The sequence below is a fragment of the Tasmannia lanceolata genome, unplaced genomic scaffold (assembly GCF_043159265.1).
Source record: "Tasmannia lanceolata isolate RefF3 unplaced genomic scaffold, GAP_Taslan_0.1 ptg000013l, whole genome shotgun sequence".
Classification (NCBI taxonomy): Eukaryota; Viridiplantae; Streptophyta; class Magnoliopsida; order Canellales; family Winteraceae; genus Tasmannia; species Tasmannia lanceolata.
The window spans coordinates 37,869,533-37,886,432 of NW_027518690.1; the positions used below are offsets into that span (position 1 = coordinate 37,869,533).

Consider the following 16,900-nt stretch of genomic DNA (forward strand, 5'->3'; position numbering starts at 1 on the left):
GCATGGTTTGAAATTTCGGGCTTTGGTCGAGACCGAACGAGAAATTGTATATACCCGTAACGATACAATTGTTCGACCGAAATTTAGTACCCATTTGGATACTTCATATTTTGTATTTGGATTTGGAATTGAGTTTTGAATACAAAATGATTAGATATGTCGGCTCATGTTGAGGGAGACAGAGAGGGAAGGGGGGTACTCCCTACTAGATGGGAGAGGTTGAGGAGCAAAGAAGGTGAAGGAAACTGCAAGATATGTGGATTTTCAATTTCTTATTTCCACAGCATATTTGCAAATCTGATTTTTTTCACTGTCAGTCGCTGATTTGGAAATCCAAGGATTTGATCGGATCCAAATTACAACGTAAAAAAGTCTGCAAATGTGAGAAATCCAAATCAAAATCTTCTCGGCATCCAAACGGGCCCAAGGATTTCACCCAAAAAAACTCAATTTTTATTCATTATTTAATATTGTCCTGAAATTTCAGCTGAAATTACCGAAATGTCGGCAATATCAGCCCAAATTTTGTACGAGATAGAATATAACGAAATTTTATTTCGTCTGATTTCGGCCGAAACCGAAATTTAAAACCACGGACTTAACTCTTAACTCTTAAGTCACTGGACCTCAGTCGCGCGAGTATTCGCAACATCCTTTTCTTTTTACTTCTCGAAAATCCCTATGTCTCGGTTGTTTTCTTAGTGTCCCTCCATAAAAATCCCCTTCATATTATTCATAAATCCCAAAAAATCGTGGCATCTGAATCTCCGAAACATTAGCCTTTCCTTCTCTCACATTCATGTAAGACTTCGATCACTACAAAATTTCCATTTTTGGAGTTTTTTTTTTTCATTTTGTTGTATTTATGTTGTCTCCATTTTGGCTGTTTTTCTTCGATTTTCTTAGCGAATCAAAGAAAAGCATTTGATCGAGTTGCGTTTCGTTTCAAAGAGTCGAATCTGAATTCGTGACAGTTTATTTTCTTTTCAATGTTTTTTGGTAGGGTTTGAGATCGTCTTTCATACCATAGCTTCCCATAAGCTTCTCAGGAAGTTTCAATCATGGAATCCGTTTGGATACAAGGATTTTATAATCTAGGATTGTAAAATCCTGAATTTTACAACCTAAAACCTAAAAATGTACAGTCCAGATTTTAGCTCTGGAATACAAGTTTTGACTTATGAAATCCAGGTTTCAACTTGTAAAATTCAGAATTTTATAATCTTAGATTATAAAATTTTAGCTCACAAAATCCAAGTTTTAGCTTCTGAAATCCAGGTTTCAGCTTGTAAAATTCAGGATTTTATAATCCTAGATTATAAACTTTTTGCTCACAAAATCCATGTTTTAGCTTCTGAAATCCAGGTTTCAGCTTGTAAAATTCAGGATTTTTGTATCCAAATGGCAACTTTGCAGAGGCTTTAGCTTGCTTAACAGGGTTTAGTTCCATTGCGTCTTGTAGAACTGTAGAATTGAGGCTGAGATTTTGAGGAAATGGCTGCCGGGATGATCCCCGCTTCGTTTTCTGGTGTGAAAGGCTCAGAATGTGGTTTAGGCTTTGGAAAAAGCGTTGATTTTGCGAAGATTAGATGCTTGCCTGATTTACAGAGGATTCAGTCTGGGACGGTGAAGTTCTCATCAATAAGGAATTCGAACCCTGGTCCAGAGACTGTTGAATTGCATGAATTGCAGCCTGCTTCAGAAGGAAGCCCTCTCTTAGGTATAATCTCCAGCCTATGCTATGCTTCTTTAGGATTTTAGATTAATTGGTTACGTGTGTTGAAAGTTACATGGTAGAATTTATATTAGTTTAGTCACTTTGAAGGTTTTGTATGTGATTTTCTAAGAGGCCAAAATATTCTCCTTATATTTTTGTGTGTTTTCGCTTCCCCATTACCGGCAGGGAGCCTATTTACTTATAATGTGGTGAATTTTGATTTTATTTCTGTCGGATTTCTCTTCTGAAAATGAATTTTCAAGCTTTGGCAGATGGGCTGTCTCTCAATGGTTTGTTTGGGTTGTTATCTATATAGAAATTGGTATAATTGGTTCCTCATGGTAATGATTTAGAAGCTAATCTTGCTTTCTTTTGCAATAAGAGATTTTTTTTTCTGGTTTATTATTATTGTTCTTTCCCTGATGATTATCCAAGTGTAGTTCCTAGGCAGAAATATTGTGAATCCATACACAAGACTGTCAGAAGAAAAACCCATACTGTGATGGTAGGAAATGTGGCTCTTGGTAGTGAGCATCCCATAAGAATTCAGACAATGACTACGTCTGATACTAAGGACGTTGCTGGAACGGTTGAACAGGTTCATTAATTTCCTTAATCTTCTGTTTTTCTTATTTCCTGCTGTTTTCTATATTCCCAAGTTTTTAAGGACCCAATGGTATCTTTAGCATTTGTTGCTTAGATGTCAAACACAAACTCCCTTGTGGCTGATAATCTAGGTGAGGGCATGCTTATATATATATATATATATATATATATATATATAAAGAGAGAGAGAGAGAGCCCTCATATAAGCTTATATGAGGTGGCTCTCACAAAACATAAGGGGCCCATATTGTTAGGATGATCCGAAGCATACATTTGAAAGGCCCCATCATAGATAGGTTGTGTACAAAAAATCAGCTCCATTGGATCATCCTAACCCCTCCAAAAGTGGGGGAAAAAATGGGCAGATTTGTGGACAAAACGTGTCTATCCATTTTTGCCCCCACTTTTGGAGTGGTTAGGATGATCCAATGGAGCTGATTTTTTGTACACACCCTATCTATGATGGGGCCTTTCAAATGAATGCTTCGGATCATCCTAACAATGTGGGCCCCTTATGTTTTGTAAGAGCCACCTCATATAAGCTATATGAGGGCACCCTCAGGAACTCTACTCTCTCTCTCTCTCTCTCTCTATATATATATATATATATATATATATATATATATATATATATATATATGAGAAAACAGTTCGCTCGAGTGCAAGAAACAAGGGTGGGCCCACATTTTTTGGGTGATCCTAAGCATTCATTTGAGAGGCCCCATCATGGATGGGGTGTGTACCAAAAATCAGCTCCATTGGATCATCTTAGGGTGTCTATTTGTGTGTGTGAGGGTGGGGGGGGCATGGGCAGATACTGTTTCTCCACAAATCTGCCCATTTTTTCACCCCACAGAGAGAGAAGGGTTCCTGCGCTCGAGTGCTGGAAACAGGGGTGGGGCCACATTGGGAGGACGATCCTAAGCATTCATTTGACAGGCCCCATTATGGATGAGGGGTGTACCAAAAATCAGCTCCATTGGACCATCTTACGGTGTCCATTTGTGGGGGAGAAAATGGACAGATACTGTTTGTCCACAAATCTGCCCATTTTTTCACCCCACAAATGGACACCCTATGGTGATCCAATGGAGCTGATTTTTGGTGGACACCCTATCCATGAAAGGGTCCATCAAATGAATGCTTTGGATCACTTCCCCCCCACCCGCAATGTGGCCCACTCCTGTTTCTGTGCTCGAGCGCATAAACCCTTTTCTCATATATATATATATATATATATATATATATATATAGAGGAAACTGTTGGTGCGGTTAAGCTCACCAAGCTTATGGTGCGCTTAAGCGCCCAATCACATGTGGGCCCACTTTGTTAGGATGATCCAAAGCATTCATTTGAAAGGCCCTTACATAGATGGGGGGTGTACCACAAATCAGCTCCATAGAATCATCCTAACCCATCCATTTTTGGAGGTCAAAATGGACAGACATCGTTTGTCCACAAATCTGCCCAGTTTTGTCCTCCACAAATGGAGGGGTTAGGATGATCCCATGGAGCTGATTTTTGGTACACCCCCTATCTACGATAGAAACTTGCAAATGAATGGTTTGGATCACCACAGAAAATGTGGGACCCATGTGATTGGGCGCTTAAGCGCACCAACAGTTTCCTCATATATATATATATATAGAGTTAAGTGAAGCTACACATACGTGTAGCTAACTTAGCTACACCGACGGCTTAAAATACAGTGGGCCTACATTATTTGGGTGATCCAAACCATTCATTTGATAGGCCCTCACATTGATAGGGTGTGCCCAAAAAATTAGCTCCATAGGATCATCCCAACCCTTCAAACTGTGAAGGCAAAAATTGATAGATTTGTGAAGGTTTTTACACGTCCAATTTTGCCTCCACAAATCGTAGGGTTGGGATGATCCTATGGAGCTGATTTTTTGGGCACACCCTATCTATGTGAGGGCCCATCAAATGAATGGTTTGCATCACCCAAACAATGTGGAACCCACTGTATTTTAAGCCGTTGGTGTAGCTAAGTTAGCTACACGTATGTGTAGCTACACTTTTCTCATATATATATGTGTGTGTGTGTGTGTGTGTGTGTGTGAGGAAAAGGATTGTACGCTCGAGCGTACCAAGCTTATGGTACGCTCGAGTGCCCAATCACATGGGTCCCACAATTTTTGTGGTGATCCAAAGTATTCATTTGGAAGGCCCTATCATAGATAGGGTGTGTACCAAAAATCAGCTCCATTGAATCATCCTAACCCCTTCAAAAGTGGAGGGCAAAAATGGGCAGATTTGTAGACAAACAGTGTCTGTCCATTTTGACCTCCACAAATGGATGGGTTAGGATGATCCTATGTAGCTGATTTTTGGTACACACCCCATCTATGTAAGGGCCTTTCAAATGAATGCTTTGGATCATCCTACCAAAGTGGGCCCACATGTGATTGGGCACTCGAGCATACCATAAGCTTGGTACACTCGAGCGTACAATCCTTTTCCAGGGATAATTTTTATGCTACATCAGGTTGAATTGATTAACCTAGGACGGGTTTGTCCTAGCCTAATGAACCCTTCTTTCCATGTATGCTCCAGCTACATATGACAGTTATTGCTTATATAGTTGTATTGGTTATATATGATGGAGAGACTCTATCCATGTCCACGCCATTATTTACAACTATGTCAAGTCTTCATTACCAATTATGAGTCGTGAACCGATCAAATGGTATCCTGTAGTTTTCTTCCCGAATAAAATTTGAAACTTTGTGTTGTTTACATAAAGCTGCATTTGGTATTCTCTTCCTGTCGAAATGACAAGAACCAATATGCAGTTTACAAGCTGTTAAATCCATTTTTCAATGGAAACACAGCTTGGTAATCTTTAGTGTATTCACGTCATTTGACCTGATTTTATTCTTATCTTAAAGAGTCAAGATAATGATAAGGTTAAAACCTCAAAACCTAAAGTGACAAGTTCAAATTGTCTGTTAGGTGATGAGAATAGCTGACAAAGGAGCAGATATTGTTCGCGTAACAGTTTAGGGAAGGAAAGAAGCAGATGCTTGTTTTGAAATAAAGAACACCCTTGTTCAGAAAAAGTAAGGCTCGTGTTTAATGATTATAAGAGGTCATGAGGAACTTAATTTCCTAAGATTGTTTTGTAAGTTGTATTACTATTTTTTCTGTTGATGCAGTTATAATATTCCTCTGGTGGCAGACATTCATTTCGCTCCTCCCATTGCATTGAGAGTTGCTGAGTGCTTTGATAAGATTCGTGTGAACGCAGGAAATTTTGGTATATCCAGTTCACCTTTTCTTCATGCTGTTTCTACATGTTTAATAACCATCAAAAAATTTTATTTATTTTTTAAATGAAAAATGATATTGTTAATAACCTTCAAGATTGCCATTTGAATGGTTACCTTTCTGCAGTCACTGAGATAGTTTCTTGCAGCTGATAGGAGAGCCCAGTTTGAGCAGCTGGAGTACACAGAAGACGACTATCAGAAGGAGCTTGAGCATATCGAGCAGGTCAAATAAACTAATTTCTTCCACTCTTATACTTTAGACTGCTTATAGATGTTAATCGCTGGCTTTTTCATCGAGAGTACGATTGTTTCTTAGCACTTGTGCATGCTAGAGAAAATATCATTTATCTTATAATGGCCAGTTAGGGATGTTTACGAAATACAAGAAAGATATCTGTCCTTAGAGCAGTGGTATTCCATTGATGAAGAAACAGCTACCAGTTGAGAGTCAGGCTGGCCTCTATAGGCACTCACGATAGTGGCATGCGTAATTAACAGTATGGGTGAATATCAAACAATACGGGCTGGTATTTGTTTGGTCCTTACGGTTGGGAGGCTTCCACTTTCCATGCTGTACTTGCTTAGAGGTTCATGAACCTCACCCTGTTCCATTGGTAACTTACAGTATGGATGCTGAATGAGACTAGTAGTTGTGTGGTTATTCCTGCTGAGAACCTTGCACCACCCCAATTTGCTACTTGGGGGTGCATCAATCCCCTTCATTGTCCTTGCGAGGCTATTTCAAACATATTTTTGCGACCATATGATGGGTATAGATGGAATAGTCGATTTTTTATTTATGCTATTGTTGAAGTATAAATGATTTAATAACACCAACTCTAATAACTTAAGCTTTTGGAGTAATTGGTTATTTCACATGGAATCAAAGCTATTGCCTTACAGCAGTTCCCGAGTTCAAACCCAACAACTCCTTGATACTAAAATTCAGCGTGTATGGCGAACCCAAAAGAGGGGCCACGTGTATGGCTTGATGGCCAACCCAAAGGAGGGCCCACATGTGAGGGGGGTGTTGAAGTATAAATGATTAAATAACACCAACTCTAACAGCTTAAGCTTTTGGAGTAATTAGTTGTTTCACAGCTATATCTTTTCAACTTCCGATAGTTCTCCGTCACTGAATATTTCTCTTTTCCTTATTAAACAGGTTTTCACTCCATTGGTTGAAAAATGTAAGAAGTATGGGAGAGCGATGCGCATTGGAACCAATCATGGAAGTCTTTCTGATCGTATCATGAGCTACTATGGCGATTCTCCTAGGGGAATGGTTAATAGCTACACTGTCACTCTGTAAAAAACTTCTGATTGTGTTATTGCACCATGTTCGAATATTCTTTTGTTGATGTCTTCCATAATCCTGCAACAGGTTGAATCTGCATTTGAATTCGCTAGGATTTGTCGAAAGTTGGACTTTCATAATTTTGTATTCTCAATGAAAGCAAGCAACCCAGTGATCATGGTGCAAGCATACCGTTTGCTCGTTGCAGAAATGTATGTTCGAGGTTGGGATTATCCTCTGCACTTAGGAGTTACTGAGGCTGGTGAAGGTGAAGATGGACGTATGAAATTGGCGATCGGCATTGGAACCCTTCTTCAAGTACTTGATCTTCAACTTCTTCTTCCTTTTCTCATGTAATCTGTGAAAGTATAAAAGATTAAATAACGCCATCTCCAACAGGTTAAGCTTTTGGAGTAGTTGGTTGTTTCACATAATCAATGTGTAACTATATAGAATTCTTATAGTTGCTAAAGATAATAGTGTATGTTTTATGTTGTTGTGGATTTAGAGAATAATACAGCTTGCCGGACTTCTGTTGAGAAACAGAAACAATTAAACAAACGATGTTAGCGGAACCTTTTCCGATGCTGCGAGATGAGGTACGGACTTTGTCGCTCTCTTTCAGGTGAATTTGCGCCTCTGCGGAAACTAATTCCGATGCGGCAGATTACTGGCCGCAATCACCCCCAGGATACAACAGCCCGACGCACCGTCGATCTCCAAGAACTGCACGATCTCAGATATTCGAACCCCCGAACACTCCAATTGCCCAACAAAATACGTAAAATAAAAGAAGAAGGAAGAAATCTATGTTTACAGTAAAATAGAGAAAGCAAGAAGAAAAACAGTAGTTTTTCGTTGTGAAGTTCTGTTTTGAAAACACAGAGAGAATTTCATCTTTTATAAACCAAAACATGTTCGTTCAATGCACCCTTTAATGGAGTAAAGACGACCTTTAAGAAAAGAGCCGTTAAAAAACGTTACAGATGCGAAGAGACACTTCCCCAACAGTCACAACGATTAGGTACGCCGGCGGTCTGCCGGCTTACCTTATCAATAACAGCGAAGGTAAAGGGAAGTTAAACGGACAGAAACAAAAATTAAAATGTAGGGGAAGGAAAACCTTGACTTACACGTGCGGCCGGCCGAGCCAGGCGGGGCGGCGCGCGTGTGGTATAGTCAAAAGCCCACAGGGTCCACTTGGTGGCTCATGCGCGTAGGCCTCCTTTCTCCTCTTCTCATTTACAAAGCTAAGGAAGTGAAAAACTATATAACCACATGAAGCTTTTCTTCACTTTCCAATACGGGACTATTCGCTTTTGTGAAGGAAGTGAGCAAACCATTTTCCAAAACCAAAGTGGCTTCTTTTTGTAAACAAAAGAACTTTGTAAAATACCAACAATGCCACTTTTGTATTAAAATACCAACATATGTTTCCTCCAAACTGTGTGCCCTCCTACTGCTTCTCGCTAGTATTGATCTTGGAAAACTCCATATGAAACGCTAAGTATTGCAGTATAATTGGTGAACTCTGTTTGGCATACAGGATGGTTTGGGGGATACAATCCAGGTTTCCCTCACAGAACCGCCGGAGGAAGAGATAGATCCTTGCAGAAGACTGGCTAACCTTGGCATGGAAGCCTCAAGTCTTCAGAAGGGGGTGGTAGGGTCTTAAACTATCCTCCATGTTTGCCAATTATAAGTGCTCTGAATTCAAACATTTAGTTGTGAAACTTTTGTTGACTCCCACCTGGTTGTTCTTTAACAGGTACCGTTTGAAGAAAAACATAGACATTATTTTGATTTTCAGCGTAGAACTGGTCAATTACCAGTACAGAAGGAGGTTAGTATTTCTGCTAATTTCTTACGATAGTGTGTAGTGGACACCCTTTTGTGCTGTCCAATTACTTTGGTGTGGAACTAAAAAATAATTATTTATTTGAACATAGGGCGAAGAGGTGGATTACCGTGGGGTCCTCCATCGTGATGGCTCTGTTCTCATGTCTGTGTCTCTGGATCAGTTGAAGGTAATATCTAGCATAGTAGTTTCCTCTTGCTATTTACTGTTGATATCTATAGAATAACAGAGACCTTTTCTGGATTCTGTTCAATTTGTCTGTGGCCCAATGTAGGAGTACATTAAAAGCTATATATGTATAAGCTGTGTCTTAATTTACATAAAATAGACAGAATAGCCAATATGTGAGAGACAATATGTTTCCTACCTGGATCAACAGGCCTGCAGTTCAAAGTGATCTAATTCCTTTGTTACTCTTATTTATTGAAAGTTTAGAACAGATCTTTAAGAGTCCCATTTCCCGGTGGCATATTGTCACTGGGTTCTGTAATTAGTTTGGAGAATTCCTTCTTCTCAACTTGCCAGACCATTATTGTTTTGATGCTGTGCTTCCTTTTATCAGACGCCGGCTCCTGTACAAATCACTTGCCGCAAAACTTGTGGTTGGCATGCCATTCAAGGTATGGATGACTATGCTGCTCTCTTAATATGCAAGAAATGGCTGTAATTCTGATAGGGCATGCCCTAGAGTTCTTTTGTAATCGGGCTGTGCATAATAATTTTTCTAAAAATTTCTAACGTGAACTGCAGGATCTGGCAACAGTAGACTCCATCCTTGTGAGAGAGCTTCCTCCAGTAGAAGACATTGATTCTGTGAGGATCTTATACATTTCTTTTGCTTTGTTGAATTTATATAGGAAAACCACAATAAATTAATTTTAATATTGCACTAAATGTAACTATTATTCACTGAATGATAGTTACCTTTCAACTCTCACATAAATAGTTTCCTTATTATCCTTAACAATGTTTTATTGAAATATCAGTAATTAGGACGGTTCTGAGGATATAATGAGGTAACTGAAAGTTGTCCTTATTCAATGATCAGAGGCTGGCACTGAAGAGGCTGATAGATATAAGTATGGGGGTTTTGACTCCTTGTCTGAGCAACTTACAAAGCCGTTGCCCAATGCCATGGTCCTTGTGAATCTTAAGGAATTGTCAACCAGTGCCCACAAGCTTTTGCCAAAAGGCAAGTTTTTTCCTTCTAGATGTTTCTGGAAGTTGGATAATAACAATAACTGAACTACATTTATGTAGTTACTGCATATACTGTGTTACATGGTTGCTCATTGCCTAACAGGCACACGTTTGGCTGTATCTGTTCGTGGTGATGAGCCCTATGAGGAGCTGGACATGCTCAAAGACGTGGATATTACAATGCTCCTACACAATCTACCATATAGTGAAGAAAAAATCAGCAGAGTACACGCTGCGAGGAGGTAATGATGTTGACAATCTTGAAATTTGACACCAGAAAGTGAAACTTAAAACATTGTGTATCCGTGCCTCTTCCTTAGGTCTGGTCTTCTCCATACATTGCCAAAACCATGTTTCCTGGGTTTCTAGTTTTCTGCTCCCTGCCCTTGCCCTGTCTTTTTTACCTAAGTGACCATCCTGCAAGTGTTTACGCAACTATAATGCTCAGTACAGATCTGTTTTAGGTCAGTAAGTCTGAAATTCCATTCTTTTGCAGGCTATTTGAGTATTTAGCAGAGAATGCTCTGGACTTCCCAGTAATTCACCATATACAGTTTCCAAATGAGATTCACAGGTAATTTCAGATCCCTTAAGTTGTTTATTAACCGGTAGATCCCTTAAGTAGTTTATTGAGTGCTGGATTGAGTATTACTTGAGCAAATATATTTTTTCCTTACGTTATTCCTACAATTTGCAGAGATGATCTTGTCATTGGTGCTGGGAGCAATGCTGGTGCTCTTCTTGTTGATGGTTTTGGGGATGGGTTATGCTTGGAAGCTCCTGGTCAGGATTTTGATTTTCTTAGGAACACATCCTTCAATTTACTCCAAGGTTGCAGAATGCGAAACACGAAAACGGTAAATTATGTTAGTTGTAAATGTGAAGTTATTGTCCAATTAGTGATTGTTTACCTTGATGCATTTTTGAATAGTTTCTCTGATAGTGGAAAGTCACCCACAAAATTGAATCTTGTTGCAGGAGTACGTCTCTTGTCCATCCTGTGGCAGGACTTTATTTGATCTTCAAGAGATTAGTGCTGAGATAAGAGAAAAGACATCCCACTTGCCTGGTGTTTCGGTAATCTTTGAACCCTCTTAAAGTCTGTGATCAGAAGACATTGATAAACAGCTAGCTTCTTTAGGACCTGTTTGGACTGCAAGAAAACATTTTTGACAGAATTTTTTTGCTTTTCAATATTTATGCGGAAATGATATGATTATGGTTAATTTAGAAGGATATTATCATACATTAAAGCTCCCTAAGTAAAAATTGAATAGGGTTGGTTCAAGTTACCTTTTTCTTGGGTTAAAATGTAGGAAATTTTAGAAACATGTTTCCTTTCCAAACTTTTCCACAAAATTCCTGCAATCCAAACTGGGCTTCAGTGAACCTATATTTAGGAAATCAAAATTGACACTGAAATCAATCTTCTGACTTCCACGTAGACCTGACAAACGGGCGGGCCGGGTTTGACCCGTCCCGTACGGGTAAAGGTCAAATGGGTCAAAATGACCCATAAAATTTTACGGGTCACTAAGCTTGGACCTGCACCCGGCCCTGTGGGCCAACCCGGGGGCCAACCCGTGGATTACACCTTGTCATATTTTTTTTCGAACAGGGGCTTTCACGGAGTTCTGTATCATATTTTTTTTCCGTGCACAGTCGAAACAGCACAGTTCAGAGAGAGTTTGGTTTGGAGATTTTTGCACTTTTTTTGGATATAAGATGGGGTTTCCGTGGAACGGAGAATAAAGTAGGCTAAAACCTCTTTGTCTTTTGAACCAAGAACTGAAGCTATGGCTAGAATAATGGTTGGGAGAAGGTTTAGAACGGACTCAACGGAGAGAAGGTCTGAAGGAGAAGAGGAGGAGGATGAAGATGGGTGGATTCTGTGTTTTGTTTTAGCGTAGAGATTGTTCATTTTCGATTACTCAAAATGGGTTTGGTTTTGTTTTTCTGTTTTGGGCTTTTCTTCTTTAATAATGAGAGAGGGTGGTGGGGTTTTTTTGTTGATAAACATGGAAGAGATGTCACTGTTTATGAGGTGGTGAGCCTTTTTCCCGATATAAGATGCGAAGGTTGGGTTGTGGGCGATGAGAAGGGAGGTACGTACCGTATGGGAGGAAATGACTGGAATATTCCTGTGTTAGGCTAGGGAAATGATATTTGCACACCTAATTTGTTGAAGAATGGTACGTACCGACATTTTGATTTAGTTTTTACGGGCACCCGCGGATCCACCCGGACCCGCCCAGTTTTGACAGGCCGGGTTGACCCGCAGGTCAACATAGAAACGGGTCACAAAATGTTGACCCGGAGCCGGAATTTATGGGCGGGCCGGATCGACCCGCAAGTCCGGGTCAATGTTTGCCAAGTCTACTTCCAAGTTTGAGTCAATGTTACCTAGAACGTGGTTCGTTCCGGTACGGGTACGGGGTACGATGGTAGCCCGGTACATGGTACGATAAGGATATGCTGTGTTGGTTCACTATTCGGGGTCGCGGTCAGTTGGGAGTGCTAATTCAGACTCACATACTCTCTACACACACACACACACACACACACATATATATATATATATATATATATATATATATATATATATATATAGAGAGAGAGAGAGAGAGAGAGAGAGAGGGAGAGGGAGAGAGAGAGATGGGTTTCTACACACAAGTGTAGATAAGTTATCTACACACTAGCTTAAAATACAGTGGGAGCCCACATTGTTTGGGTGATCCAAAGCATTCATTTGATTGGCCCTCACATTGATAGGGTGTCCACAAAAAATCAACTCCATAGGATCATCCCAACCCTACGATCTGTGGAGGTAAAATGGGTGTTTATAAACCTTCACAAATCTGTCCATTTTTTGCCTGCACGGTTCGAAGGATTACGATGATCCTATGAAGCTGATTTTTTGGGCACACCCTATCTATGTGAGGGCCCATCAAATGAATGCTTTGGATCACCCAAACAATGTGGGCCCCCACTGTATTTTAAGCTAGTGTGTAGATAACTTATCTACACTTGTGTGTAGAAACCGTTTTCTCATATATATATATATATATATATATATATATATATATATATAGAGAGAGAGAGAGAGAGAGAACATTTCCTACACACTTGTGTAGGTAAGTTACCTACGCACTACCTTAAAATACAGTGGGGGCCCACATTGTTTGGGTGATCCAAACAATTCATTTGAATGGTCCTCACATAGATAGGGTGTCAACAAAAAATCAGATCCATAGGAACATCCTAACCATTCAAACTATGGAGGCAAAAAATGGACTAATTTGTGAAGGTTTATACACGTCCATTTTACCTCCACAAATCGTAGGGTTGGGATGATCCTATGGATCTGATTTTTTGTGGACACCCTATCTATGTGAGGACCATTCAAATGAATTGTTTGGATCACCCAAACAATGTGGGCCCCCACTGTATTTTAAGGTAGTGCGTAGGTAACTTACCTACACAAGTGTGTAGGAAATGTTTTCTCATATATATATATATATATATATATATATATATATATGAGGAAAATGTTGGTGAGCTTAAGCGCCCAATCACATTGGGGCCTACTTTGTTAGGATGATCCAAAGCATTCATTTGAAAGGCCCTTACATAAATGGGGTGTGTACCAAAAATCAGCTCCGTAGGATCATCCTAACCCATCCATTTGTGGAGGTCAAAATGGACAGACATTATTTGTCTACAAATCTGCCCATTTTTGTCCTCCACAAATGGAGGGGTTAGGATGATCCTATGGAGCTGATTTTTGGTACACACCCTATCTATGATAGGGCCTTGCAAATGAATGGTTTGGATCACCACAGAAAATGTGGGACCCATGTGATTGGGGCGCTTAAGCTCACCATAAGTTTGGTGAGCTTAAGCTCACCAACACTCTCCTCTATATATATATATTTATAAGAATATCATTTCATAGTACACACTACATACATTTAATACACAAAATATAAAAACCTCATTTATGTCATACATATTTTTCAAAAAGAAAGTTCCTGTTGGAATATATGAATATCCTTCCATAGTCCATACTACATCCATTTAATAAACAAAATTAAAAAAAGTCATGTATGCCCTACATATTTTGTTTAAAAAAGAAAGCTCTAGTTCCAATCCAATCCAAAATATATAAAATTTGTAGCTCTCTCTCCATCTCTCCCTTAGTCTATATGCATCTTTCCCTTTCTCTCCAGCGGGTCGACAATCCGGGTCGTTGGCGAACCACGTTTGGGATCGTGCGACCCCGGATCGCGGGTCGGAGGGCGGATGGCGAATCCGGTAACTATGAGTTTGACTTGCCTAGTCAATGGAAAATTGATGAAAACAATTAAATTTGAAAATATAATTATAAATTTGTAAAAAATAGGAAGAAGAAAGAGTAATGTTTGTAGGTGTATGTTGATGGATTTAATGTTTAAGTAGGATAGTTAGAACTTAAAACATTGCCTATGTGCATTGTGTAATGGAAGGAGGAAAATATAGGGTTCGAAGTTAAATAGAAGAAAATAGGCACTCGTTTTAGGTTTTTCTTTCTTTGGTTAATCATTAATGAAAGAAGAAAAGAATGATTGCTAGAAGAAAGAAAGTAGCTCTGTATAGATGGTATAGGGCTCGTTTAAGAAGTCAAGAAGTGAAGAGACCTGTGTTATATATTTGACTACTTTTTAAAGGTGGTTAGGAACTGTCAACACTTTTCCAATTTCTTATAATCCCATAAAAGCTATGATTAAGAGACGACTCCTAGTTGATTAATTCTGCTGCCTGTTGACCTGAGCAATATGTTGAGTAAACATAACTTTTTGTTGACGATGACAGATAGCAATCATGGGTTGCATCGTTAATGGGCCAGGAGAGATGGCAGATGCTGATTTTGGTTATGTAGGAGGTGCTCCTGGAAAGATCGACCTCTATGTCGGGAAGGTATGTTGTTTCTGCTGTTAAACAGCATGATTATTAATTTCTGTCCTGCTTTAACATGGTGATGCTATTGATTTTTTTTGAACAACATGATGATGCTATTGATGAAACTGTTTTTTCAAGAATTTAGGCATCTCCCACAGCCAGGAAAACCATCGCAAAATATGTTACATCTCGGTTTCTTCCTTTGATCTGTACATGGATCAAATTACACTGAAGAAAAGGAAAAAAAAACACAAGATTATCTCTCAGAATAAAAAGAAAAGCAGATGTGCGATTTTTTTTCTGAGATGTTAACAGAGCTTTATTAGAAAAGAATAAGAAATACAAGAAGGGCAGAGCTTGCCCAACGTACAAGACATCTCTAGCGGTCCCTTCTGCGAGGGAGTCCTCCACTACATTAGCATCTTTAAGAACACGGGATGCCATTTGGTCACTTGGGTTCCATTTTGGGTCTTTACGCAATTGCAAGCCTTGGGCATGCAGCAGGCTATAGAACACATAACCCAACTAGTGGGCCCTAGTAAGCCCAATATAACCTAATTAGCAAAATGGTTGGGCTTTAGATTTGGTGTGCAGTGTGCTCATGGCAGATAAGGAACCTCACTAACTCGGTCATGAAAGCCACTTATTTGACCTAATATAGCCATTTTAGAAAACATCAACTGGGGTACTTCAAACCCCGATCAAGTACTCCACAAACCGAAACTAAGTACTCAATAGCTATAAAAACTTGCATTATGTCATAAGCCTTTCAAACTCAACTTGCTTTAGTGCTTGACTGAAATTCAAGTCCTGAGTTTCCAATTTCTACACCGGGAAACTGGTGAATATTAGATATGGATAACTCTTGAGGAGTGGTGTTAGTGGCTCAATAACTGGAGTTTTTCTAGAGATTAGGACTGTAAATGAAAGCAGAATTTCTGCAATGTAGTGATATGCCAGTAAGAGGCATGATAAGGCATAACAATAGCTTCTTAGCCTCCTTGACGCAAGTATTGATCAACACTCAACTTGGTGAGTTTCTGAAGTGCACGAATCAGTTCACTAAGATGGGTTTCACCCATTTCTGGTCTTGAAATACAGTCTAGAGACTGATCTTTTGAGTATTGTTGAGGTCCCCAGTGGTTTTTTGTATGCTGAGGTCTCAAACACCAGGCCAGTTTTGATACTGTCACACACAATTAGTTGGGTACTCTCTGTATTCAGTTATGCAGTCCGGTGTAGCTTATGCACCATTTTTTCTTCAATTCATAGATATGACACTTTCCATTATCAGTAGTTTTCCCATACAGTCATTATAAAACTTTCAGCTCAAATGGGAAACCATAATGGCGTCTGGTTGTATTTTACAGACCGTCGTGAAGCGGGCTATTGCAATGGAGAATGCGACCGATGCCTTGATTCAGTTGATTAAAGATCACGGCCGTTGGGTGGATCCGCCAGCCGAAGAGTAAAATCCAGCAACACCTGATTGCTGTATAGTGTAGAACTTGAGAAAATCCCTTGCAGGGTGCATGACCTCTACATATGTAGCCCTGCACCGCACAACCAAATACATTGTAAGCAAGAGAAGACCGTGGAAGATTCTTCTGTAGTTCTGTGGGAGCTGCTAAGTGTAAGAAATATATGTATCATCTGTTCTTCATGATTGGGAAATAAATTCCCACATATGTTTGTAATTTCCTCCATGGAAATAGCAAATCAGACATTTTATGAAGGAATAAAATATTTGCAATATTATGTATTGCCAATGAAAAGATATACTAAGTGGGAAAAGATAGTGTTGAGAAAATCCGCCGGACGATCCGATCCGATTGTGCACAAATTAAACGGAAAAGTAAAAGTAACAAACAAGCCACAAGATGAACACCAAGATTTTACGTGGTTCGGCCAAGCCTACTCCACGGGCGAGAAACACATTCTTCCACTATGAGAAAAACAAAATACAAGGATTACAATGGATTAATCACAG

General features: G+C 39.5%; 1 pseudogene across 1 annotated transcript; it reads left to right on the plus strand.

Annotated features, from left to right (window-relative positions):
* The first annotated feature begins 671 nt into the window (after positions 1 to 671).
* LOC143891213 (4-hydroxy-3-methylbut-2-en-1-yl diphosphate synthase (ferredoxin), chloroplastic-like) lies at positions 672 to 16,685 on the plus strand (annotated as a pseudogene). Its single transcript, XR_013255284.1, has 20 exons — positions 672 to 801; positions 1,463 to 1,720; positions 2,158 to 2,315; positions 5,301 to 5,407; positions 5,504 to 5,604; positions 5,764 to 5,840; positions 6,783 to 6,902; positions 7,002 to 7,232; positions 8,461 to 8,577; positions 8,683 to 8,757; positions 8,864 to 8,941; positions 9,267 to 9,392; positions 9,523 to 9,585; positions 9,821 to 9,964; positions 10,076 to 10,214; positions 10,469 to 10,546; positions 10,670 to 10,829; positions 10,951 to 11,049; positions 14,824 to 14,928; positions 16,281 to 16,685. The product of XR_013255284.1 is annotated as a 4-hydroxy-3-methylbut-2-en-1-yl diphosphate synthase (ferredoxin), chloroplastic-like (transcript).
* Positions 16,686 to 16,900: the final 215 nt, after the last annotated feature.